Source organism: Heterodontus francisci, chromosome 2, assembly GCF_036365525.1.
Source record: "Heterodontus francisci isolate sHetFra1 chromosome 2, sHetFra1.hap1, whole genome shotgun sequence".
Lineage (NCBI taxonomy): Eukaryota > Metazoa > Chordata > Chondrichthyes > Heterodontiformes > Heterodontidae > Heterodontus > Heterodontus francisci.
In genome coordinates, this window is record NC_090372.1 from 208,255,963 (window position 1) to 208,282,586 (window position 26,624).

The following is a 26,624-nucleotide window of genomic DNA, read 5'->3' on the forward strand; positions in this document are numbered from 1 at the left end:
ATGGCCGGCACAGACACGATGGGCCGAAGGGCCTGTTTCTGTGCTGTATAGCTCTATAACTCTATTACTCTATTACAATCCACTTCAAGCTTGCAGAAGAACATGCACTACTGAGACATCCAACAAGTTTCCAGCCTTGAATGTCAGTGAAAAGGAGCAGGCTTACCACAAAATAATACCTTGGATCAAACAGTATATCATTTGGCTCCAAATGGAATTAAGGCACCCAAAGGGAGCTGCCTGATTGCCTCTAAAGCACAATGATTTTTTGTCAACCTCAGATGTACTCAATAGCCATATTAATAACCTTGTTAAAGCAGTTCATTAAACTTCATGAGAAGTATCTGGGTTCTGATCCGGTGTCCCATTAAGTTATAATTTTATTGGCTCCATTTCACACTTCCAGCAATGGGGCTGCCTCGCATAATAATTTAGGGATTTTGGCTGAGGTCTTTCACAACTTCTCTTGCATTCCCAATAAGCAAAACTGGCATCTTCAATTTTGTGAATGCAGTGGATTTTGCAACACGATAGAGGATATTAATACTTTGGAATCAAGCCATGATCAATTCCATCATGCCACCCTCTCAACCAAAGCATTGCCCATAAATTACCTTTTCCATTACTTTTCATACGCTAAAATTATTACTTTTTCCTCTCGCTTAACTATGTTCGATTTAAGTTTTATCTTCAAACTTAATCACCGAAATTGTTCTCCCAATCACCCACCACAACTTTTGTGGAATATTTGTGGAAACCCCAGGGAAACGAAGTAAACACAATTTATACCATTTCTCTAGGATTTCAGCGACTCATTGTTAAAGTTACCCTCAGGAATTCAAATCTAATAAGATTACTTATTCGTGTTTTAAGTGCCTGCTTATTTTGTTCCTTTCTCCTTTATTTATACTTGTCGAATTTTTTATACACTCATTTGTTTTCTTTTCAATATTGTCCCCATAGGTATGTTGCAGTTACAGGCAACCCATTTTTCAATATGCAAAGTATAAAACAGGCGGCCATCTAAGATGAAATTATACTCCTTTTTTTCCTTCCTTACCTACTGGCGTAGAAATTTAATTGCACGTAGAAACTGGTGTGCAGGGGGCAGGGCAAGTACTGCATGCATCTGTTAGCATTGACTCAGGCTGTGCACTCAGGGTTGCTCACTATTGGGTGTCCAGAACATGCAGCCAGAACCTCTTAAAGGGGAACTGCATTCTGGCTGCAAACATCAAGGTTCTCGAAGACTGCTTTGGAAATCCTTGTGCAGGCAGTGAATCACAGAATGGCTGCAGCACAGGAGGCAGCAATTCGGCCTATTGTGTCTGCGCTGGCTCTCTGCAAGATCAACTCAGCTAGTCCCAATCCCCAGCCCTTTCTCCATAGCCCTGCAATTTTTTTTTTCTTCAGGTGCTAATTCATTTTCCTTTTGAAAACCACAATTGGATTTGCCCTCACCACACTCTTAAGGCAGTGCACTCCAGGACCGAACCATTCGCTGCACAAAAAGATTTTTTCTTATGTAGCCATTGCTTCTTTGGCCATTCACCGTAAATCGGTGTCCTCTGGTTCTCGAAACTTCCACCAATGGGAGGGGTTTCTCTCTAATTACTTTGACTAGACCCTCATGATTTTGAACAACTTTATCAAATCTCCTCTCTTCTATTCTCAGGAGAACAGCCCCAGCTTCTTCAATCCAGCCTGTTAACTGAAGTCTCTCATTCCTGGAATAAAAGCAAAATACTGCGGATGCTGGAAATCTGAAATAAAAATAAGAAATGCTGGAAATACTCAGCAGGTCTGGCAGCATCTGTGGAGAGAGAAGCAGAGTTAATGTTTCAGGTCAGTGACCCTTCATCAGAACTTGACCTGAAATGTTAACTCTGCTTCTCTCTCCACAGATGTTGCCAGACCTGCTGAGTATTTCCAGCATTTCTTGTTTTTATTTCACATCTTCTCCTCATTTTCCCTATCAAAATTAATCACTTAACACTTCTCTGCATTAAATTTCATCTGCCACATGTCTGCCCATACCACCAGCCTGCAATGTCCCCTTGAAGTCTATCACTATCCTTCTTACAGTTCACAATAATCCCAAGTTTTGTGTCATCTGAAAATTTTAAAATTATTCTCTAGACAAGGTCATTAACATATATCAAGAAAAGCAGTGGTCCTGGTACCGACCCTTAGGGAACCCCACTATATAACGTCCTCGAGTCTGAAAAACAACCGTTCACCGCTACTCTCGAATTCCTCACTCAGCCAGCTTCATATCCATGCTGCCACTGTCCCTTTTATTCAATGGGCTTTAACTTTGCTAACATGCCTGTTATGTAGCACCTTATCAAATGCCTTTTGGAAGTCCAAATACATCACATCAATTACCCTGAACAACCATCTCTGTTACCTCATCAAAAAACTCAATCAGGTTAGTTAAACATGATTTACCTTTAAGAAGTCGATACTGGCTTTCCCTAATTAATTTGCACTTGCCCAAGTGACTGATAATTTTGACCCAGATTATCATCTCTAAAACTTTTCCCACCAATGATATTAAACTGACTGGACTGCACATGCTGGGCTTATCCTAACACCCTTTTTGAACAAGGTTGTAACATTTGCAATTCTCCAGTCCTTTGGCACCACCCCTGGATTTAAGAAGGATTAGAAGATTATGGCCAGTAATGATAGCCAGCATGGACTCGATGGGCCAAATGGCTTCCTTCTATGCCATAAATGACTCAATGACTCAATGATTATACTATAGACCCCCCAATAGTCAGAGGGAAGTCGAGGAGCATATATGTAGGGAAATCACAGATAGGTGTAGGAATTATAGGGTTGTAATAGTAGGTGATTTTAACTTCCCTAATATTGACTGGGACTGCCTTAGTGCTAAGGGATCAGATGGGGAAGAATTTGTTAAGTGTATCCAGGATAGTTTTCTGAAGCAGTATGTGGATGGCCCGACTAGAGAAGGGGCTACACTCGACCTCCTCTTAGGAAATGAGGATGGGCAGGTGGTTGATGTGTCAGTGGGGGAGCACTTTGGGACCAGTGACCATAACGCTATTAGCTTCAAGATAGTTATGGAAAAGGATAGGACTGGTCCTCAGGTTGAAGAACTAAATTGGGGGAAGGCTAATTTCGATGGCATCAGACAGGAACTCTCAAAAGTTGAACAGGAGAGGCTGTTTACAGGTAAAGGGACGTCTGGCAAGTGGGAGGCTTTTAAAAGTGAGATAGGAAGAACATAGAACAGTACAGCACAGTACAGGCCCTTCGGCCCACGATGTTGTGCCGAACCTTTAACCTACTCTAAGATCAAACTAACTACCTACCCTTCATTCTACTATCATCCATGTACCTATCCAAGAGTCGCTTAAATGCCCCTAACGTATCTGCTTCTACTACCACCGCTGGCAGCGCATTCCACGCACCCACCACTCTCTATGTAAAGAACCTACCTCTGACATCTCCCCGAAACCTTCCTCCAATCACCTTAAAATTATGCCCCCTGGTGATAGCCCTTTCCACCCTGGGAAAAAGTCTCTGACTATCCACTCTATCTATGCCTCTCATCATCTTGTACCCCTCTATCAAGTCGCCTCTCATCCTTCTTCGCTCCAATGAGAAAAGCCCTAGCTCCCTCAATCTTTCTTCGTAGGACATGCCCTCCAGTCCAGGCAGCATCCTGGTAAATCTCCTCTGCACCCTCTCTAAAGCTTCCACATCCTTCCTATAATGAGGCGACCAGAACTGAACACAATATTCCAAGTGTGGTCGAACCAGGGCCTTATAGAGCTGCAGCATAACCTCGCGGCTCTTAAACTCAATCCCCCTATTAATGAAAGCCAACACACCATACGCCTTCTTAACAACCCTATCAACTTGGGTGGCAACTTTGAGCGATCTATGGACATGGACCCCAAGATCCCTCTGTTCCTCCACATTACCAAGAATCCTGGTCTTTAAGCCTGTATTCCGCATTCAAATTCGACCTTCCAAAATGAATCACTTCACACTTTTCCAGGTTGAACTCCATTTGCCACTTCTCAGCCCAGCTCTGCATCCTGTCAATGTCCCGTTGCAACCTACAACAGCCTTCCACACTATCCACAACTCCAGCAACCTTTGTGTCATCGGCAAACTTGCTAACCCAGCCTTCCACTTCCTCATCCAAGTCATTTATAAAAATCACAAAGAGCAGAGGTCCCAGAACAGATCCTTGTGGAACACCACTGGTCACCGAGCTCCATGCTGAATACTTTCCATCGACTACCACCCTCTGACTTCTATGGGCCAGCCAATTTTGTATCCAGACAGCCAACTTTCCCTGAATCCCATGCCTCCTTACTTTCTGAATGAGCCTACCATGGGGAACCTTATCAAACGCCTTGCTAAAATCCATATACACCACATCCACTGCTCTTCTTTCATCAATGTGTTTTGTCACACCTTCAAAGAATTCAATAAGGCTTGTGAGGCATGACCTGCCCTTCACAAAGCCATGCTGACTGTCTCTAATCAAACCATGCTTTTCCAAATGATCATAAATCCTGTCTCTCAGAATCCTCTCCAATAATTTGCCCACTACCGACGTAAGACTGACAGGTCTATAATTCCCAGGGTTATCCCTATTCCCTTTCTTGAACAAGGGAACAACATTTGCCTCCCTCCAATCATCCGGTACTACTCCAGTGGACAGTGAAGACGCAAAGATCATCGCCAAAGGCGCAGCAATCTCTTCCCTCGCTTCCCGTAATATCCTTGGGTATATCCCGTCTGGACCCAGGGACTTATCTGTCCTCATATCATTCAAAATTTCCAGCACATCCTCCCTCTTAACCTCAACCTGTTCGAGCATATCAGCCTGTTCCATGCTGTCCTCACAAACGACCAGGTCCCTCTCACTAGTGAATACTGAAGCAAAGTATTCATTTAGGACCTCCCCTACCTCCTCCGACTCCAGGCACAAGTTCCCTCCACTATCCCTGATTGGCCCGACCCTCAATCTGGCCATCCTCTTGTTCCTCACATAAGTGTAGAACGCCTTGGGATTTTCCTTAATCCTACCCGCCAAGACTTTTTCATGTCCCCTTCTAGTTCTCCTAAGTCCATTCTTCAGTTCCTTCCTGGCTACCTTGCAACCCTCTAGAGCCCTGTCTGATCCTTGCTTCCTCAACCTTAAGTAAGCTTCCCTCTTCCTCTTGACTAGCTGTTCCACATCTCTTGTCATCCAAGGTTCCTTCGTCCTACCATCCCTTCCCTGCCTCATCGCGACAAACCTATCCAGCAGTCGCAGCAAGTGCTCCCTAAACAACCTACACATTTCTGTCGTGCATTTCCCTGAGAACATCTGTTCCCTATTTATGCTCCCCAGTTCCTGCCTAATAGCATTGTAATTCCCCCTCCCCCAATTCAATATTTTCCCATCCCGTCTGCTCCTGTCCCTCTCCATGACGACAGTAAAGGTCAGGGAGTTGTGATCACTATCACCGAAATGCTCTCCCACCGAGAGATCTGCCACCTGGCCTGGTTCGTTGCCAAGCACCAAGTCCAACATAGTCTCCCCTCTAGTCGGTCTATCTACATATTGAGTCATGAAACCTTCCTGGACACACCTGACAAAAACTGCTCCATCCAAACTATTTGCACTAAGGAGGTTCCAATCAATATTAGGGAAGTTGAAGTCACCCATGACAACAACCCTGTTACTTCTGCACCTTTCCAAAATCTGCCTCCCAATCTGTTCCACCATGTCTCTGTTGCTATTGGGGGGTCTATAGAAAACTCCCAACAAAGTGACTGCTCCTTTCCTGTTTCTGACTTCCACCCATAATGACTCAGTAGACAAACCCTCCTCGACGACCTCCCTTTCTGCAACTGTGATACTATCCCTGATTAACAATGCCACTCCCCCACCTCTTTTACCTCCCTCCCTATTCCTTTTGAAACATCTAAACCCCGGAACATCCAACATCCATTCCTGCCCCTGTGATATCCACGTCTCCGTAATGGCCACAACATTGTAGCTCCAAGTACTGATCCATGCTCTAAGTTCATCACCCTTATTCCTGACACTTCTTGCGTTAAAATAGACACACTTCAACCCATCATACTGGCTGCAACTTTGCCCTGTCAACTGTCTAACCTTCCTCACAGACTCTCTGCACTCGGTATCTGCCTGTTCAACAGCTACCCCATCCACTGATCCATGGCTCCGGTTCCCATCCCCCTGCCAAACTAGTTTAAACCCTCCTGAAGAGCTCTAGCAAACCTAGTTCAGGGCCAGCATGTTGCTGTTAGATGGAAGGGCAAGGCTGGCAAGTTTAGGAAACTTTGGTTGACGCGGGATATTGAGGGTCTGGTCAGGACAAAGAAGGAGGCATATGTCAGGTCTAGGCAGCTGGGATCGAGCGAGTCCCTCGAGGAGTATAGGGGATGTAGGACTACACTTAAGAAGGAAATTAGGAGGGCGAAAAGGGGTCATGAGATTTCCCTGGCAGATAAGATAAAGGAGAATCCTAAAAGATTCTATTAGTATATTAAGAGTAAAAGGGTAGCTAGGGAGAGAGTAGGTCCCCTTAAGGATCAGTGTGGCAATCTATGTGTGGAGCCACGGGAAATGGGCGAGGTCTTAAATGAATATTTCTCATCCATATTTACCGTGGAGAAGGTCATGGAAGCTAGTGAGTTCAAGGGAGGGAACAGCGATATCCTGGAGCATATCAACATTACAAAGGAGGAGGTGTTGGAGGTTTTGAAGCGCATTAAGGTGGATAAATCCCCAGGGCCTGACCAGGTGTATCCTAGGATGCTATGGGAAGCAAGGGAGGAGGTTGCTGGGGCCCTGGCAGAGATTTTTGTATCATCGTTAGCCACGGATGAGGTACCGGAAGACTGGAGGATAGCTAATGTTGTGCCTTTATTTAAGAATGGCAGCAGGGATAAGCCAGGGAACTACAGGCCGGTGAGCCTTACATCAGTGGTGGAAAAGTTATTGGAAGGGATTCTGAGAGACAGGATTTATATGCATCTGGAAAGGCATGGTCTGATTAGGGATAGTCAGCATGGCTTTGTGCATGGGAAATTATGTCTCACGAATTTGATTGAGTTTTTCAAGGTGACCAAGAGGATTGACGAGGGCAGGGCGATGGACGTTGTCTACATGGACTTTAGCAAGGCCTTTGACAAGGTCCCGCATGGTAGGCTGGTCCAGAAGATTCGAACACGTGGGATCCAGGGTGAGCTAGCAAACTGGATACAAAATTGACTTGCTGATAGGAGGCAGAGGGTGGTAGTGGAGGGTTGTTTTTCAGATTGGAGGCCGGTGACCAGTGGTGTGCCGCAGGGATCGGTGCTGGGCCCTCTGTTGTTTGTCATATATATTAATGACTTGGATGTGAATGTAAGGGGCATGATTAGTAAGTTTGCAGATGACACCAAAATTGGTGGTATAGTGGACAGTGAAGAAGGTTGTCTAAGGTTATCACAGGATATAGATCAACTGGGAAAATGGGCAAGAGAGTGGCAAATGAAATTTAATGCTGACATCTGGGAAGTTAAACCAGGGCAGGACATATACAGTGAATGGCAGGCCCCTGGGGAGTGTTCTTGAGCAGAGAGACCTTGGGGTGTAAGTACATAGTTCCCTGAAAGTGTACAACACAGGTAGACAGGGTGGTGAAGAAGGCGTATGGCATGCTTGCCTTCATTGGCTGAGGCACTGAGTACAAGAGTTGGGACGTCATGTTATAGTTGTACATAACGTTGGTTAGGCTGCATTTGGAGTACTGTGCGCAGTTCTGGTTGCCGCACTACAGGATAGATGTGATTAAGCTAGAGAGGGTGCAGAAAAGATTCACAAGGATGTTGCCTGGTTTGGAGACCTTGAGTTATAAACAGAGATTGGATAGGCTGGGTCTGTTTTCCCTGGAGCGAAGGAGGTTAAGAGGGAACATGATAGAGGTATATAAAATTATGACAGGCATAGATAGGATAGATAGCCAGAGTCTGTTTTCCATGGTAGGGGTGACTAAAACTAGAGGGCATAGATTTAAGGTGAGAGGGAGGAGGTTTAAAGGGGATCAAAGGGGTAAATTTTTCAAAGAATAGTGGGTATCTGGAATAAGCTGCCAGAGGAGGTGGTGGAGGCAGGAACAGTAGCGACATTTAAGAGGCATCTGGACAGGTACTTGAATGAGCAAGGCATAGAGGGATATGGAATTAACGCAGGTAGGTGAGATTAGTGTAGATAGGCATTATGGTCGGCATGGACGCGGTGGGCTGAAGGACCTGTTTCTATGCTGTACGACTCAATTACTTCTGCATTTCTACCCTTGCTTCCCTCAGCATCCTTGAATGCATCTCACCTGGTCATGGTGACTTAACAACTTTAAGTACAGCTAGCCTTTCTAATACCTTCTCTTAATCAATTTTTAGCCCATCCGGTATATCAACTACTTCCTCTTTCACTATGACTTTGGCAGCATCTTCTTCTTTGGCAAAGACAGATGCAGAGTACTCATTTAGTACCTCAGCCGTGCCCTCTGCCTCTATGTGTAGATGCTCCTTTTGGTTCCAAATCAGCTCTGCCCCTCCTCTTACTATTTATATGCTTGTAGAAGACTTATGGATTCCATTTTAGGTTAGTTATCAGTTTCTCATACTCTCTCTTTGCCTCTCTGATTTCCCTTTTCACTTCCCCTCTGAATTTTCTATATTCAGCCTGGTTCTCACTTGTATTATCAGCTTGACATGTCATGTGTACCCCTTTCCTGCTTCATCTTACTCTCTATCTCTCGTCATCCAGAGAGCACTGGCTTTGGTTGCCCCAGATTTCCCCCTCGTGGAATGGACCTCAACTGTCCCTGAAATATCTCCTTTTTAAAGGCAGTCCATTGTTCCTTTATAGTTTTAGCTGCCAATCTTTGATTTTAATTTATCTGGGACAGATCTGTTCTCACCCAAAAGAAATTGGCCTTCCTCCAATTAAGTATTTTTGCTTTAGATAGCTCCTTATCCTTTTCCATGGCTAACCGAAACCTCAGGATACTATGATCATTGTTCCCTAAAAGTTCCTGGACTGACATCTGATCCACTTATCCCATCTGATTCCCCAGAACCAGTTCCAGCAATGCCTCCTTCCTCATTGGGCTAGAAATATACTGATTTTAAAAATTGTCCTGAATACCCTCTCTGCCCTTTACACTATTATACACCAGTCTTTATTAGGATAATTGAAGTCCCCCATTGTTACTACTCTATAGTTTTTGTACCTCTCTGTAATTTCCCTGCAAATTTCCTCCTCTATATTTTTCCCTTTTCATTATTTTTTCAGCTTCTTTTTGCTTTGTTATTTTCCCTTTCATTTTGATACTCAATACATGACAAAGCTCTTTCTTTGAAACAAATTAATGTGATGATAAATTTCAGTATTCCAATGGGAAACTTACTTGTAGGCACTTAAACAAAGAAGAAATATTCAGCTCAAGCAACCTAAAAACACTACTATATTGAATTTCTCAAATTTTTTATGTGAATCCTGGTAATGAATCATTAAAAAAATGTCTGAAGATCTAATTTCAGGCAGTCATAGATTATAGTTGTAACAGAAGTATGGTTGTGTAGTGGTAATGTTGCTGGACTAGTAATCTTGAGATCTGGACTAATAAATTCAAATCCCATCATGACAGTTTAAGAATTTGAATTCAGTTTAAAAATCTGAAAATAAAAAAAATGTTAGTATCAGTAAAACTGTCTGGTTATCATTAAAAACCAATAGTTCTCTAGTGTCCTTTCTGGAAGGAAATCTGCCAGTCCTATCTATCTATCGCCATATTTTTTTTTTAGAACATTACAGCGCAGTACAGGCCCTTCGGCCCTCAATGTTGCGCCGATCATCTGACCCACACTATTCCATTTTCATCCATATGTCTATCCAATGACCACTTAAATGCCCTTAAAGTTGGCGAGTCTACTACTGTTGCAGGCAGGGCGTTCCACGCCCCTACTACTCTCTGCGTAAAGAAACTACCTCTGACATCTGTCCTATATCTTTCACCCCTCAACTTAAAGCTATGTCCCCTCGTGTTTGCCATCATCATCCGAGGAAAAAGACTCTCACTATCCACCCTATCTAACCCTCTGATTATCTTGTATGTCTCTATTAAGTCACCTCTCCTCCTCCTTCTCTCTAACGAAAACAACCCCAAGTCCCTCAGCCTTTCCTCGTAAGACCTTCCTTCCATACCAGGCAACATCCGAGTAAATCTCCTCTGCACCCTTTCCAAAGCTTCCACATCCTTCCTATAATGCGGTGACCAGAACTGCACGCAATACTCAAGGTGCGGCCTCACCAGAGTTTTGTACAGCTGCATCATGACCTCGTGGCTCCGAAACTCGATCCCCCTACTAATAAAAGCTAACACACCATATGCCTTCTTAACAGCTCTATTAACCTGGGTAGCAACTTTCAGGGATTTATGTACCTGGACACCAAGATCTCTCTGCTCATCTACACTACCAAGAATCTTCCCATTAGCCCAGTACTCTGCATTGCTGTCACTCCTTCCAAAGTGAATCACCTCACACTTCTCCGCATTAAACTCCATTTGCCATCTCTCAGCCCAGCTCTGCAGCCTATCTATGTCCCTCTGTACCCTACAACACCCTTCGACACTATCCACAACTCCACCGACCTTCGTGTCATCCGCAAATTTACTAACCCACCCTTCTACACCCTCATCCAGGTCATTTATAAAAATGACAAACAGCAGTGGCCCCAAAACAGAACCTTGCGGTACACCACTAGTAACTAAACTCCAGGATGAACATTTGCCATCAACCACCACCCTCTGTCTTCTTTCACACCATCTTGCCTCTTAACTACCCTCTGTTCAAGAAAGCTGCCTACCACCTTCTCAGGACAACTAGGGGTGCACAATAAAAGCCCACCCTGCCAGCAATGCTCACATCCTGAGAATGAATTATAAAAAGATGTATTCAGTAAATCATGGTGTTATCGGAGTATAAGATCAACTGGCTTCTGCAATAAGCTTAGTCTTCAAGTACATTGCCCGACTTGGGACTGAGCTATACAGATCAGGAAGGACTCAGGTCCTATCCCTGTCTTTGCCAAGTTAGGTCATCCCGGGGGGACAGTAGCAGGAATGCTACAATTGATCTCAACTGCCCTATGGGAAAATACATTTGCCAAAGTTCCTGCTGCTGATTGCTATCTAGTGACACTTGCTTGAAAATATCCATCTGTGAACATCAGTCGAGGATAGGAAATTGCTTGGCTACAATACTTCCATTCTCAAACAGACTGCTAATACTCAATCTCTAAACTCAAAGCTGAGGAATGTACAACATTGTGAAGTCCCAGAGTACTTAGCACTTGTGAAACTAGACCCCAAGAAATCGTGCATTCCGGGGCATAGAGAAAAAGGAACTGCTCAAAACACTGAACAATAATAACTTGAAAAATTCTTACTTGAGCTGTATTTGTGGCTTGTTAGCAATCTCCATACAGTCTGAAGCCCAGATGAAGGTGGCCCAAAGCAATAACCTTGCTCTAACATGCAAAACACAATGTTCTAAAAAATTCCACACTCTAATGCACTGAAACCTTTAAGATAGCAATTGGAATTTTTGCCAAATGATCTGTTCAAGATCAGGATTTTTGAAACTATGTGACTTGCCAGCTCTAAGTCTCTATGCTTCACACTTCATAAAAAGACATGAACATTTTAAAAAGTAGGAAGAAGAAAAGGCAATTCAGCTATTCATCTCACATCAATATTAAGGTGCCTGACCTGAATCCAATCTACATAACTCATCTGTCTTGGAGTCAAACCTGATATTAACTTAGAAAAAATAAAAGAAACAACGAAGTTCAAGATAAAATTAAAGAATTTTCAGTACAAAATTTAAAATGGTGCTTTTCTCAGTGTGATTAAAATTTGTTGCTCTAATCATCATCATCTTGGGGGTGGCAGGGGTTGGTGGCAAGAATCATGTAAATTCTTACTGTATTGTTGCTTTTTAAACACACAAATCAGATACCAACCAGAGCACTGATTGAAGCTCTGGTCATATAATCATTAAGCCTCTTGAAATGGGGCAGAATGTGGACAATCATAGTAAAATGATTCCTGGTCCCAGGAATTTACATTGTGAGAAACAATTAATGATAACTGAAGCATCAAAATTAATGGAATGATCAAAATTGATCAACACAAATAGTTCAATACAGTGCAAATAAAAAAAAGGTTCAATAAAAAAATATCTGCAACACTGCAAAACTGAAATAGTGTGATGGAATATAGGTATAATAGGCTTAATTGTCTCTCGAGATAAGGAGGCCAAAGAGAGGCTTAATTAGGTATCATTTAAATATAGTTAATATATTATACCTTTTAGAATTAAAGATTTAATAGATGGTCAGTTTTCAAAACTCACTAACATTCCCCTTTAAGAATGTAGAGTTGAAAAAAAATCAAGGTCCCTGTTAGAATAGAACAGGGACTTGGAAGATAAAAACACACATTGAAATATCCTGTGTGACATCAGTAGAGGTAGCAATAAACTTAATTAGTTTATGGGGTTGTTGATGCAGACAGATCGGCTCAAAAGGTTGCTTTAAGGTACTATAAAAAGGCAATTATAGATAATAAAACAATAAATGGAATGGACTGAAAGGACCAAGAGGTCAAGTAAACACAATTATAAACATTTTGATAAATGCTCACAACTTCAAAATAGGGCATTTCTAGTAAAACATTAAGTAGTTAGTTAATGATAATACCAGATATGGATTTTAAAAATAAAAGAAAAACACACACAGAAAGGTAGCACCTATATGCTAAGAGGTCCAATGACACCTTAGAAACAGTATAAACATGAGAGGTTTTGAAGCAAAGATTAGAAGCGTTGAATTCCTCAAACAATACTTCTCACCCTATGCCTTACTCGGGGAATTTAAGGTGAAAGTTTACTTTAAATTTTGATGGATATTCTAAGATATTTTGCTGCAACATTAGCAAGGTTAAACTTTTGGATTCTATGTTAGAAATAAGATTATGTGTTACATTTCTCAGTAATATTTGATATTGTGATATACTTATCCACTTAAGAAGTGTATTGCATGTTAAATTCTTTAATAAATATATCAAAGTTAATAAATCATTTCATGTAGTAATCTGTATTCAGCTACAAGAACCCCCTCTCGGTGTCTCTTTAAGTGGAGAGATACATATTGAAGAGTGTTTCCCAGACCCTTATAATATCTTGGATATTTATGACTCAGCCATAATTATTAAAAATAGGCCAACTGAAAGATGGTAAGATTCTGTTAGCTTTCTTTCTTTGAGGGAAAGCTAGTTCAATTCTTTGGACCAAATAAGTGTCTATAAGAGTTTGTCTGGTTTGAACTTAATTAAAGGAGATTCATAGGGATGTACTCCTGATTTGGTTTAGTCCCTATAAGGGGTTAAAGTTATAAATCACTTCAATTGAACAGAAAATACTGGAAGTACAGAGATGATCAGTCTGCATCTTGAAAGACTGCAACTACCAGGGAAAACCTTTTAAATAAAGATTGGCCCTCGGCTTGAGTTTATACTACATCCTCACACTACCACCTTGCAAACTCAGACTGGTGTGAGCTGGCTTCCTGCAGATTACACATCTTTGGGATCATGTGCTTGGGAGGCCGAGTGGCCTACTCCTGCTCCTAATACGTATGTTCGTACTTATCCTCCTGCCAGTGGCAAAGTTTCTCCTTACTCCATGAAAACCATTTACAAGCTACGAATTGCCTTTGAAGCACTTTGGTTTATTAGATTAGAGATACAGCACTGAAACAGGCCCTTCGGCCCACCGAGTCTGTGCCGAACATCAACCACCCATTTATACTAATCCTACACTAATCCCATATTCCTACCAAACATCCCCACCTGTTCCTATATTTCCCTACCACCTACCTATACTAGTGACAATTTATAATGGCCAATTTACCTATCAACCTGCAAGTCTTTTGGCTTGTGGTAGGAAACCGGAGCACCCGGAGAAAACCCACGCAGACACAGGGAGAACTTGCAAACTCCACACAGGCAGTACCCGGAATCGAACCCGGGTCCCTGGAGCTGTGAGGCTGCGGTGCTAACCACTGCGCCACTGTGCCGCCCTAGTATTTGAGATTGTGTCCATCAGGATCCAGGGATGTGTCAGCCCGCAGCTCCAACAATTTGTTCAGTACCACTTCCCTGGTGATTGCAATTTTCTTGAGTTCCTCGCTCCCTTCCATTTCCTGACTTACAGCTAATTCTGGGATGTTACTTGCACCCTCAATAGTGAAGACCAATGCAAAATATCTGTTCAATTCATCTGCCATCTCCTTATTATCCATTATTAATTCCCCAGACTCACTTTCTCTAGGACCAAGACTCACTTTGTTAACTCTTCTTTTTAAATATCTATAGAAACTCTTACTATCTGTCTTTATATTTCCAGCTAGCTTTCTCTCATGCTCTAAATTTACCTTCCTTATCAATCTTTTAGTCATTCTTTGCTGTGTTTTATATTCTGTCCAATCTCCTGACCTGCGTCCCATCTTTGCGCAATTATAGGCTTTTTCTTTACGTTTGATACTATCTTTAACTGTTTTAGTTAACCACGGATGGCGGGTCCCACCCTCGGAATTTTTCTTTCTCGTTGAAATGTATCTATTCTGTGTATTCTGAAATATCCCCTTAAAAGTCTGTCACTGCATCTCTATTGACCTATCCCTTAACCCAAATTGCCAGTTCACTTTATTGTGCAGCCATGTCTCTGTAATGGCTATCAGATCTTACTTATTTATTTCTATTTACACTCTCAGTTCATCTGTTTTGTTTCAAATGCTACATGCATTCAGATACAGAGCCTTTAGTTTTGTCCTTTTATTATTTTTGTAACCTCTAGCCTATCTGTTGATTTACTCTTAGATTTGTACACTGTCCCTTCCTGTCAGTCTGTTTATCATTTCCCATATTAACACCTTTCTCTCTTGCCTTGTCTCTACTCCTTGATTAACCATATCTTCCCAAATTGGATCTCTTTCCCCATTATTCAGTTTAAAACCCTCTCTAATTCCCTAGTTATGCAGCTCGCTAGAACACTGGCCCCAGCATGGTTCAGGTGTTTACCGTCCCAACGGTACAGCCACCACTTTCTCCAGTACTGCTGCCACGATCCAGAACCTACTTCTACCATACCAGTCTTTGAGCCACGCATTAATTTCTCTAATCTTATTTGCCCTATGCCAATTTGCATGTGGCTCAGGTAATAATCCAGAGATTATTACCTTTGAGGTTCTGTTTCTTAATTTGGTGCCAAGTTCCTCATACTGACTGTGCAGAACCTCTTTCCTTGTCCTGCCTATGTCGTTGGTACCTACATGGACCACGACGACTGGATCCTCCCCCTCCCACTGTAAGTTCCTCTCCAGCCCTGAGCAGATGCCCCGAACCCTGGCACTGGGCAGTCAACACAGCCGTCTGGACTCTCGCTCTTTGCTTCGGAGAACAGTGTCAATCACCCTAACTATACTGTCCCCTACCACCACTACATTTCTTTTTTCTCCCTCCACTTGAATGGCTTCTTGTACCATGGTGCCATGGTCAGGTTGCTCTTCCACCCTGCAGCCCCCACTCTCATCCAAACAAGCCGAAAGTTCAAACCTGTTGGACAATCACAAAGGCTGAGGCTCTTGCACTCCTGCCCTCTGTATCCCCTTAACTGCCTCAGCTGCAGCCACACTCTCCTGTCCCTGACCACTGACCAAATCAGAAGACACTATCCTAAGGGCTGTGACCACCTCCTGGCACAAAACGTCCAGGTAACTTTCCCCCTCCCTGATGTGTCACAGTGTCTGCAGCTCGGACTCCAGTTCAATAATTCTGAGCCGAAGCTCTTCAAGCTGCAAACACTGACTGCAGATGTGTTTGCCCTGGATCACACTGGCATCCAGGAGCTCCCACATGCTGCAGCTGTGACACATCACCTGTCCTGCCATCCTTAATGTGTTTTAATGAACTGCTTAATTATTTTATTTTATTTTTTTTAATATATATTTTATTAAGCTTACCACTAGTTCCTTTACTATTTTAAATGTTAGTATTAGAATGAACCTTAATCACTTACCAGATATTCACCGAACAGGTAGCTTCTTCCCAAACCAATCACCTACCTGTTTGCGTGATGTTTGATGCTATGTTTGATTTAAATTAAATTAAAAGCTTACCTGTATACTCACCCCAGCGGCTCTCCATTTCCCTGCTCTCACTGTTGATTGTGACATCACTCTGACGTCACTTTTCGATTTTTCCCTGCTCCGCTCCTGCTGCTCCCGCCGTCCTCTCTCTCTCTCTGTCTCCGGTCTCTGACTCTGGGCTTTTGGTGCGCTTTTTAAACCTCCGCTCTCGCCGTGCTCCTCTCTCTTGCTCTGTCTCCAGTCTCCAACTCTGGGCTTCTGGCACGCTTTTTAAACCTTCCCTCCAGCCGTGCTCCTCTCTCTCGCTCTGTCAGGGGATCTGGCAGGGGAGGAAGTGGCATAGTGGTAATGTCACTAGACTAGTGATCCAGAGCCCAGGCTAATGCTCTGGGGAGACAGGTTCGAATTCCACCACAGCAGATGGTGAAAATTGAATTCAATTAATAAATCTGGAATTTACAAAAAAACAAGCTGGTGACCATGAAACCATTGTCAATTGTTGCAAAAACCTTAATGTCCTAAGGTTCACTAATGTCCTTTAGGGAAGGAAATCTGCTGTCCTTACCTGGTCTGGCCTACATGTGACTCCAGACCCACAGCAATGTGGTTGATGCTGAAATGGCCTAGCAAGACACTCAGTTCAAGGGTAATTAGGGATGGGCAATAAATGCTGGCCTGGCCAGCGATACCCACATCCCACAAAATGAATTAAAAAGAAAAATCAGTAAGTTAGAGGATACAGATTAAGGTCACTAGCAGAGGAGAATTTTATTTTTTATGCAGTGAGTTGTCATGGCCAAGAATATACTGCCTGAAGGGGTGGTGGAAGCAGATTCAATAGTAACTTTCAAAAGGTAATTGGATATATACTTGAAATGGTAAAAACTGCAGGGCTATAGGGAAGGAATCAGGAAATGGGACTAATTGGATAGCTCTTTCAAAGAGCCAGCACAGGCACAATGGACAGAATGGCTGATTCCTGTGTTGTACGATTCTATGCTTTTAAAATGCAGTCACTGATATTATACAGATAAACATGGCAGAAAATCAGTGCACAACAAAGTCCGACTGAAGAATGAATGAACAGATCATCTTTTTTGGGTTGCTTGGTTGATGGAGGAATGTTGGCTAGCACTCCTGCTCATCCTGGCCCACTAAGATACCGTTAAAACTGTATAAAAATTACCTCACCATTTCTGGCTCTGCATCAATTTGTCACCAGCTTTCCCCAGCATGAGTCATAGTCATAGAGTTGTATAGCACAGAAACAGGCCCATCGTGTCTGTGCCGGCCATGCAGCACCCAACTATTCTAATCCCATATTCCTGCACCTGGCCCGTAGCCCTGTATGCTATGGTGTTTCAAGTGCTCACCTAAATACTTCTGAAATGTTGTGAGGGTTCCTGACTCCACCATCTCTTCAGGCAGTGCGTTCCAGATTCCAACCACCCTCTGGGTGAAAAAACATTTCCTCAAATCTCCCCTAAACCTCCTGCCCCTTACGCTAAATCTATGCCCCCTGGTTCTTGACACCTCCGCTAAGGGAAAAAGTTTCCTCCTATCTAACCTATCAATGCCCCTCATAATCTTGTACACCTCAAACATGTCCCCCCTCAGCCTTCTCTGCTCCAAGAAAAACAACTCTAGCTTTTTCAGTCCCTCTTCATAGCTGAAGTGCTCCAGCCCAGGCAACATCCTGGTGAATCTCCTCTGCACCCTCTCCAGTGCAATCACATCCTTCCTATAGTGTGGTGACCAAAGAACAAAGAACAGTACAGCACAGGAACAGGCCATTCGGCCCTCCAAGCCTGCGCCGATCTCGATGCCTGCCTAAACTAAAACCTTCTGCACTTCCGGGGTCTGTATCCCTCTATTCCCATCCTATTCATGTATTTGTCAAGATGCCTCTTAAACGTCGCTATTGTACCTGCTTCCACCACCTCCCCCGGCAGCAAGTTCCAGGCACTCACCACCCTCTGTGTAAAGAACTTGCCTCGCACATCCCCTCTAAATTTTGTCCCTCTCACCTTAAACCTATGTCCCCTAGTAACTGACTCTTCCACCCTGGGAAAAAGCTTCTGACTATCCACTCTGTCCATGCCACTCATAACTTTGTAAACCTCTATCATGTCGCCCCTCCACCGTTCCAGTGAAAACAATCCGAGTTTATCCAACCTCTCCTCATAGCTAATGCCCTCCAGATCAGGCAACATCCTGGTAAACCTCCTCTGTACCCTCTCCAAAGCCTCCACGTCCTTCTGGTAGTGTGGCGACCAGAATTGCACGCAATATTCTAAGTGTGGCCTAACTAAAGTTTTGTACAGCTGCAGCATGACTTGCCAATTTTTATACTCTATGCCCCGACCGATGAAGGCAAGCATGCCGTATGCCTTCTTGACTACCTTATCCACCTGCGTTGCCACTTTCAGTGACCTGTGGACCTGTATGCCCAGACCTCTCTGCCTGTCAATACTCCTAAGGGTTCTGCCATTTACTGTATACTTCCCACCTGCATAAGACCTTCCAAAATGCATTACCTCACATTTGTCCGGATTAAACGCCATTTACCATCTCTCTGCCCAAGTCTCCAACCGATCTATGACCTGCTGTATCCTCTGACAATCCTCATTACTATCCGCAACTCCACAAACCTTTGTGTCGTCTGCAAACTTACTAATCAGACCAGCAACATTTTCCTCCAAATCATTTATATATACTACAAAGAGCAAAGGACCCAGCACAGATCCCCGAGGAACACCACTAGTCACATCCCTCCGTTCAGAAAAGCACCCTTCCACTGCTATCCTCTGTCTTCTATGACCGAGCCAGTTCTGTATCCATCGTGCCAGCTCACCTCTGATCCCGTGTGACTTCACCTTTTGTACCAGTCTGCCATGAGGGACCTTGTCAAAGGCTTTACTGAAGTCCATATAGATAACATCCACTGCCCTTCCTTCATCAATTATCTTTGTCATTTCCTCAAAAAACTCAATCAAATTAGTGAGACACGACCTCCCCTTCACAAAACCAGGCTGCCTCTCGCTAATAAGTTTGTTTGTTTCCAAATGGCAGTAAATCCTGTCCTGAAGAATCCTCTCTAATAATTTCCCTACCACTGACGTAAGGCTCACCGGCCTATAATTTCCTGAATTATCCTTGCTACCCTTCTTAAACAAAGGAACAACATTGGCTATTCTCCAGTCCCGAGACCTCACCTGTCGCCAATGAGGATGCAAAGATTTCTGTCAAGGCCCCAGCAATTTCTTCCCTTGTCTCCCTCAGTATTCTGGGGTAGATCCCATCAGGCCCTGGGGACTTATCTACCTTAATGCTTTGCAAGACACCCAACACCTCCTCCTTTTTGATAATGAGATGACTGAGATTCATCAGCACTCCCTTCCCTAGGCTCATTATCCACCAAGTCCTTCTCTTTGGTGAATACTGATGCAAAGTACTCATTTAGTACCGAGGCCATTTCCTCTGGCTCCACACATAGATTCCCTTCTCTGTCCTTGAGTGGGCCAACCCTTTCCCTGGCTACCCTCTTGCTCTTAGCCCAGTACTCTGCATTCCTGTTACTCCTTCCAAAGTGAATCACCTCACACTTTTCCGCATTAAACTCCATTTGCCATCTCTCAGCCCAGCTCTGCAGCCTATCTATGTCCCTCTGTACCCTACAACATCCTTCGGCACTATCAACAACTCCACCGACCTTAGTGTCATCTGCAAATTGACTAACCCACCCTTCTACACCCTCTTCCAGGTCATTTATAAAAATGACAAACAGCAGTGGCCCCAAAACAGATCCTTGCGGTACACCACTAGTAACTAAACTCCAGGATTAACATTTGCCATCAACCACCACCCTCTGTCTTCTTTCAGCTAGCCAATTTCTGATCCAAAGCTCTAAATCACCTCCAACCCCATACTTCCGTATTTTCTGCAATAGCCTACCGTGGGGAACCTTATCAAACGCCTTACTGAAATCCATATACACCACATCCACGGCTTTACCCTCATCCATCTGTTTGGTCACCTTCTCGAAAAACTCAATAAGGTTTGTGAGGCACGACTTGCTCTTTATATACGTTTCTGCCACCTGCAGAACTGTACACAGTACTCCAGTTGTGGCCTAACCAGCGTTTTATATAGCTCCATCATAACCTCTCTGCTCTTATATTCTATGCCTCGGCTAATAAAGGCAAGTATCTTATCTACCTGTGCTGCTGCCTTCAGTGATCTATGGACAAGTACATCAAGGTCCTTCTGACTTTCTGTACTTCCTAGGGTTTTATCATCCATTGTGTATTCCCTTGCCTTGTTAGTCCTCCCAAAATGCATAACCTCACACTTTTCAGGATTAAATTCCATTTGCCACTGCTCCGCCCATCTTATCAGCCATCTATATCTCCCTGTAACCTAAGGATTTCCTCCTCACTATTTATGACACCACCAATTTTTGCGTCATCTGCGAACTTACTGATCATACCTCCTGTATTCACATCTAAATCATTAATGTACACTGCAAACAGCAAGGGTCCCAGCACCGATCCCTGTGGTACACCACTGGTCACAGGCTTCCAATCGCAAAAACAGCCCTCGGCCATTACCCTCTGCCTTCTGCCACTAAGCCAATTTTGGATCTAATTTGCCAAATTGCCCTGGATCCCATGGGCTCTTACCTTCTTAACCAATCTCTCATGCGGGACCTTATCAAAAGCCTTACTGAAATCCATGTATACTACATCTACTGCTTTACCCTCATTGGCACATCTAGTCACCTCCTCGAAAAACTCAATCAAGTTAAGTTGAGTGGCATTGTGCGCAACAGTGTGGCCCAGAGTTAAAAACTGTCGTCACTGACTGAATGATGCCTTTGGACCCTGACTTTTGATGCCTTTGGTGAACACTTCACATGCCTCCCAAAAGCTTGGAGTTAAAGTGGTGCCAGACAGAAATGCTGTAGGAAAGGAGAGGTAAGTACACTGCCCTTATTTTAACAACCCCCCCCTCCAGATTCTCCATTTCTCATTGGGTGTGGCAGGGGTTAAAATCAGAGAAGCAACTGCCACTGGGTTGTGCCACATTTCATTTTCAGTCTTACCAAATTTATTGCAAAAACATGTTAAATATCATCTCTTAACAAATATACTAAAATTATTTTGGTTAGGTCACAAAAGCAATTTATTTTACTTCAACCTTATCATAAAGCTCCAAGGGCTTAAAAATAAAATCTTTAGTTGATTTACATGAAAGTTAGATCAACTGGCGCCACTAAAGTTTTGACCTTGAGTTGTGCCAAACTGATTATCAACATGAAGAAAAAAAAATGTTGTGCTGCAGTCAATGGAAATATATTCATTTAAAGAGAAGGGGTCCCATTCTCTACTTGGTTCGAGTGGTGTAATTTTTGTGTTTATTCCTGGTGCATTTATTTACTTAAACAGTTTGTGATAGCTGGTGCCTAGGCTCTGAGGCATCAGTGTCAATTCTGTGAAAATCATTGAAGGTTCTAATGTTGCACAACCACAGGAATAATTCCAAGTGATCTTGGGATTGTCTGCGTCTGGTCCATCCTCTTTGCTGAAAAAGATCACACACTTATACAATGCATCAAGATGAAAAGAATCATCTATACCTTGACTAACACCACTACTGATTAAAAAGTTGATAAAAAGATTAACAAACTCTGGAATAAGAAAAGACTACGAAGTTCGACCCTACCAGAAGCCAATGTACAACTTGCACCATCATGGGACTCTCCCCAAATTATTTAATTTCCTAACTGAAGTAAATAATCAAAGGTGAAACCTCAAAAAGATAAAACTCAAACTTCTGATTCTCTCCCACCACCACCGCACCCCCAACTGCAAACAAAGCAAAACTGCAACACCTCAATTTAACAACATTCAATCCTGACTAACTGCATTACAGAGGTTAACGTCTTTCCACTTACAGTGGAACTGAAACTAATGCCATCTAAACCTATTCTTAACCTAGTAACTAATTTTTAATTAGATCTTTCTCCAGCTCTTTGTACAGGAGTTGATCAATACTGCAGTAAGTGTTCTCGGAGACAGACTATGGGGAAAATAATTTAAATTTCAGCCAAAATAATAAATAATCTGCTTGCATGTACATTACCCACACCCTCAGTATTTTAAAGACTTGGATCATGTCCACTATAAATCTTATTTTTCTAATTAAAATGCATTTCCTGCTGTGAGTATCTGTGAGCTAGAGGCCTTGTTCATGTTGTTCTTCTCTGAATTCCCTCCAAAGCATTAAATCTTTTTCAAGCTAGTGCACACAGAATTGCACAATATACTCCAAACATGATCTCAGCAACGATCTATACATATTAGACAGGAGGCAAAAAGACATGCTGCATCTAACGACAGCCATCGAATCAAACAAGCTAAAACAAATATGTCAAGAAACTGAAAAAGCTAACAACCAAAGAATTCTTGATGAAAATGATACCTTTCTGGCAGCAGTGAAGAGCATAAACTTTAATTTAGAATCATAAAACTCAAATGACATTTAACAGATGTGAGGTTTTGCCGACTATATTTTAGGCACTGGCTGATGTCCATTATAAGATCAAATAGTAGGATGGAGATGGAGAAACATATCTGCGAGAAATTTTAGAAAGACGTAAAATCAATAGAGTAATGATAATGGGGAAATCCATCCACCCCAACTATAACTCAAAAAGCAAGTCCTGTAGCAACGGGAAAGGGGTGAAAACGGCAGCCACGGTTCCAATCCTGCATGCAGCCGGCTCAGGATATTGTTCGTTTTGATGAGCTACAGACAGCATCATCACCCGGTCGCACCCTGAGCAAACAAGCAGCCTTTTTGAAGGACAGCACTGCATGCTCCGAAATTGGAGAGGGGCCTAGAAAAGGTGGCCTAAACAAATGCTCATCTCCCTACCACCCAGTTGGCTTGCCATGGTCAACGGGCATCTCTTAATGCGGTCAAACTACAATAGAGAAGGAAGCACAAACTCCTAACCTCGCTTCGAAAGGTGCGAAAAGAAGAAAAACTCTGAAACTCGCCGGCTGGAACGCAATAACAAAACTCGACTCTGGTGACAACAGCTGCCCTCAATGACACTCAGCCCTGGTGGCCCATGAGTTAGCCAAACTAGACATTGATATAGCGGCCCTGAGTGAGGTCTGCTTCTCAGAGCAAGGTAGTCTAACAGAATACAACACTGGCTACACCCTCTATTGGTCAGGTAGACCTCAAGGTGAACAACGCCTCTTCGGTGTCAGCTTCATGGTGAAGACGACTATTACCACTAAACTTTCAAGCCTGCTAATCGGCCATTCCGAACATATCATGTTCCCTGCGCCTGCCCCTCCAAGACCAGCAGCATGCAACCCTCATCAGTGTTTATGCTCCAACCCTGAAGGCTAACACAGCTGACAAAGATAAGTTCTACACAAATCTCCGTGAACTCATCCAGAATGCCCCTCCCAAGGACAAAATTGTCACCTTGGCGATTTCAACCCCAGAGTGGGACATGACAGCCTGGCATGGAAGGGAGTGCTTGGAAACGATGGAGTTGGAAACTGTAATGAAAACAGACATTTTCTCTTGGAACTCTGTACAGAAAAGCAGCTGTCAATAACCAACACCTTCTTTCAACAAAAAGATCGCTTCAAGACCACATGGATGCATCCCCGCTCTAAACACTGGCACTTGATAGATTACAATTTGGGGCGCCAGTGTGACCTAAAGGACGTCCTGCATACTCGAATCATGCCCAGTGCTGACTGACATACAGACCACCGCGTCGTTCACTCAAAGCTGAACTTCCACTTCAAGCCTAAGCCCAAGAACAGGCCTAGAGAAAACCTGTCAAAGAAATTTCAAGTCAGCAACCTGCAAACTTCATCTTGCAGAGACAGATATCAAGCAACCTTACAGACTATACTGGAACATCCTGATCTCACTGCTGATTCCACTCCAGAAGAACTCTGGGAACACGTCAAAGCTCAGTACTGGATACTTCCAACAAGGTCATTTCACCCAGCACCAAGAAGAATAGGGCTGGTTTAATGAAAATGACAAGGAAATTCAAGATCTGCTAAAAATAAAAAGGTCAGCTCATCAGGCTCACCCGGCCAGCCAAGAGAGAAAGACAGCCTACCGTCAAGCATGCAGCATCCTTTAACGTAAACCGCGGAACATCCAAAATGACTGGTGGATCGCACTTGTGGAAAAAGATCAACTGTATGCTGATACTGGCGACATAAGAAGTTTCTATGAAGCACTAAAATCTGTCTATGGACCAGCACATCAAACCTAAACCCCTGAGGAGCGCCGATGGCAAGACCCTACACACCGACAAGGAGTCAGTCCTGGATCGCTGGTCGGAGTACTTAGAAACTCTCTTCAGTGCCAAGTGCACAGTGCATGATACTGCCATCAATCGCATCCAACAACAGCCTGTCAACGAAAAATCGGATGACAGCCCAACTCTGGAGGAAACCGTGACCGCCATCAACCAGATGAAGAATAACAAATCTCCCAGAGCCGATGGAATTCCACCCTAAGTTTAGAAGCATAGTGACCCTGCCCTATACACCAAGCTCTGAGTTTTTCACGGCCTGCTGGAAACAGGGCAGGATTTCTCGGGATCTTCGTGATGCCATTATCATTACCTTGTACAAAAACAAAGGAGAAAAATCAGACTGCTCCAACTACAGTGGGATCACTCTCCTTTCTATTGCTGGGAAGATCCTGGCTAGAACACTTCTGAGCGGGCTTGTGCCTACCATTGCGGAAGAAAACCTCCCAGAGAGACAGTGTGGTTTCAGAGCAAACAGAGGTACCACAACATGGTAACTGCACTCAGACAATTACAAGAAAAGTGTTGGGAGCAAAACAAAGGCCTGTACGTTATATTCCTAGGCTCACCAAGGCATTCAACACTGTGAACAGAGATGAACTTTGGAAAATCCTTGCAAAACTTGGATGCCCACCCAGGTTCCTGGCCATGGTGAAGCAGTTTCATGAAAATCAGACAAGTCAAGCAAAACAGCGACCTCTCCAGTCCCTTCCATTTCTCCAATGGTGTGAAGCAGGGATGTGTGCTGGCCCCGACACTATTCACCATCTTATTCAGCATGATGCTGCAGCAGACAAAGGAAGACCTTAAAGAGGGTGTTTACGTGCACTTCCGGTCTGATGGAGGCCTTTTCAACCTCCGGCGTCTTCAGGCTCACACAACGACATAAGAAAAACTCACCCGTGAACATCTTTTCGCCGATGACTGTGCTCTCCTGGCCCACAGTCAGTCAGACCTGGAACGTATAACACATTTTTCCGAGGTGGCATAACTCTTCGAACTAAAAATCAGTTTAAAGAAAACTGAAGTCCTGCATCAGCCTGCACCCCAGGAGGAACATAGACCACCAAGCATAGTCATCGAGGGAACCGAACTGAATGCCGTCAAGCAATTTACTTATTTGGGAGCATCATCTCATTTGATGCCACAATAGACAAGGAAGTGGACAACAGGCTTTCAAATGCAAACAGAACAGTCGGCAGACTCTACAAACGTGTGTGGAGCAACCACAGCCTCGGAGCACAGACCAAACTCTAAGTGTACAAAGCCATAGCCCTCACCACCCTTCTGTATGGCGTTGAGTCATGGGTGCTATACTGCCGTCATGTACGCCTTCCAGACTGCTTCCATCAGCACTGCCTCCACAGCATCCTCAAAATCCACTGGAAGGACCACATCACAAACATTGAAGTCCTGGAAACAGCCAACATCACCAGCATTGAGGCCATCCTCCTGCAAAGCCAACTGTGTTGGGCGGGTCACGTTGCTGGATAGAAGACAATCGCCTGTCCAAGATTGTGTTGTATGGAGAGCTGACCACGGGTGAAAGAAACGGAGGGGCCCCTTGTAAACATTTCAACGACTCCCTGAAGAAGACCCTCTCTGTGTACCACATCGACTATCGCCAGTGGGAAGCGCAGGCCTGGAAATGCTACATCAGGAGGTCTACAGACATCTTTGAGACTGAGCAAAGAACTAGCATAAAAGAGAAAAGGAGAAGGATAGATCCAATTGCCCCCAGCAGCAACTACACCTTCACTTGTACCCACTGTGGGAGAATCTGCTGGTCAGGGATAGGCCTGGCTAGCCACCAGCGGGCCTGCAACCGATGACTTCAGCCTTCCCAAAATCTGCATCCGCGAAGAAATGCCAAGAGAGAATGTAGACTGGATGAAAAAGTAAAAAGGGCAAGGAGGGGGTAGAATTCCTGAAATCTGTACAGGAGATCTTTCTTAATCAGTATATTTACAGCCCAACAAGGAAGTAAGCAGTGAT

The 26,624-nt window shown here is 43.6% G+C and overlaps 1 protein-coding gene across 12 annotated transcripts in view; it reads right to left on the reverse strand.

Annotated features, from left to right (window-relative positions):
* gjc2 (gap junction protein gamma 2) overlaps positions 1-26,624 on the reverse strand; it is a 202,843-nt gene that overhangs the window by 13,596 nt on the left and 162,623 nt on the right. The window contains exon 3 of one of the 12 annotated variants that reach the window (XM_068015298.1): positions 16,307-16,583. The exons of 10 other annotated variants lie outside the window; for them this stretch is intronic. The gene's annotated coding sequence lies outside the window, so the exon portion shown is untranslated. Of the gene's footprint in view, positions 1-16,294; positions 16,584-26,624 lie in introns of all 12 variants that reach the window. One more of the 12 variants, XM_068015270.1, reaches the window with a different exon arrangement.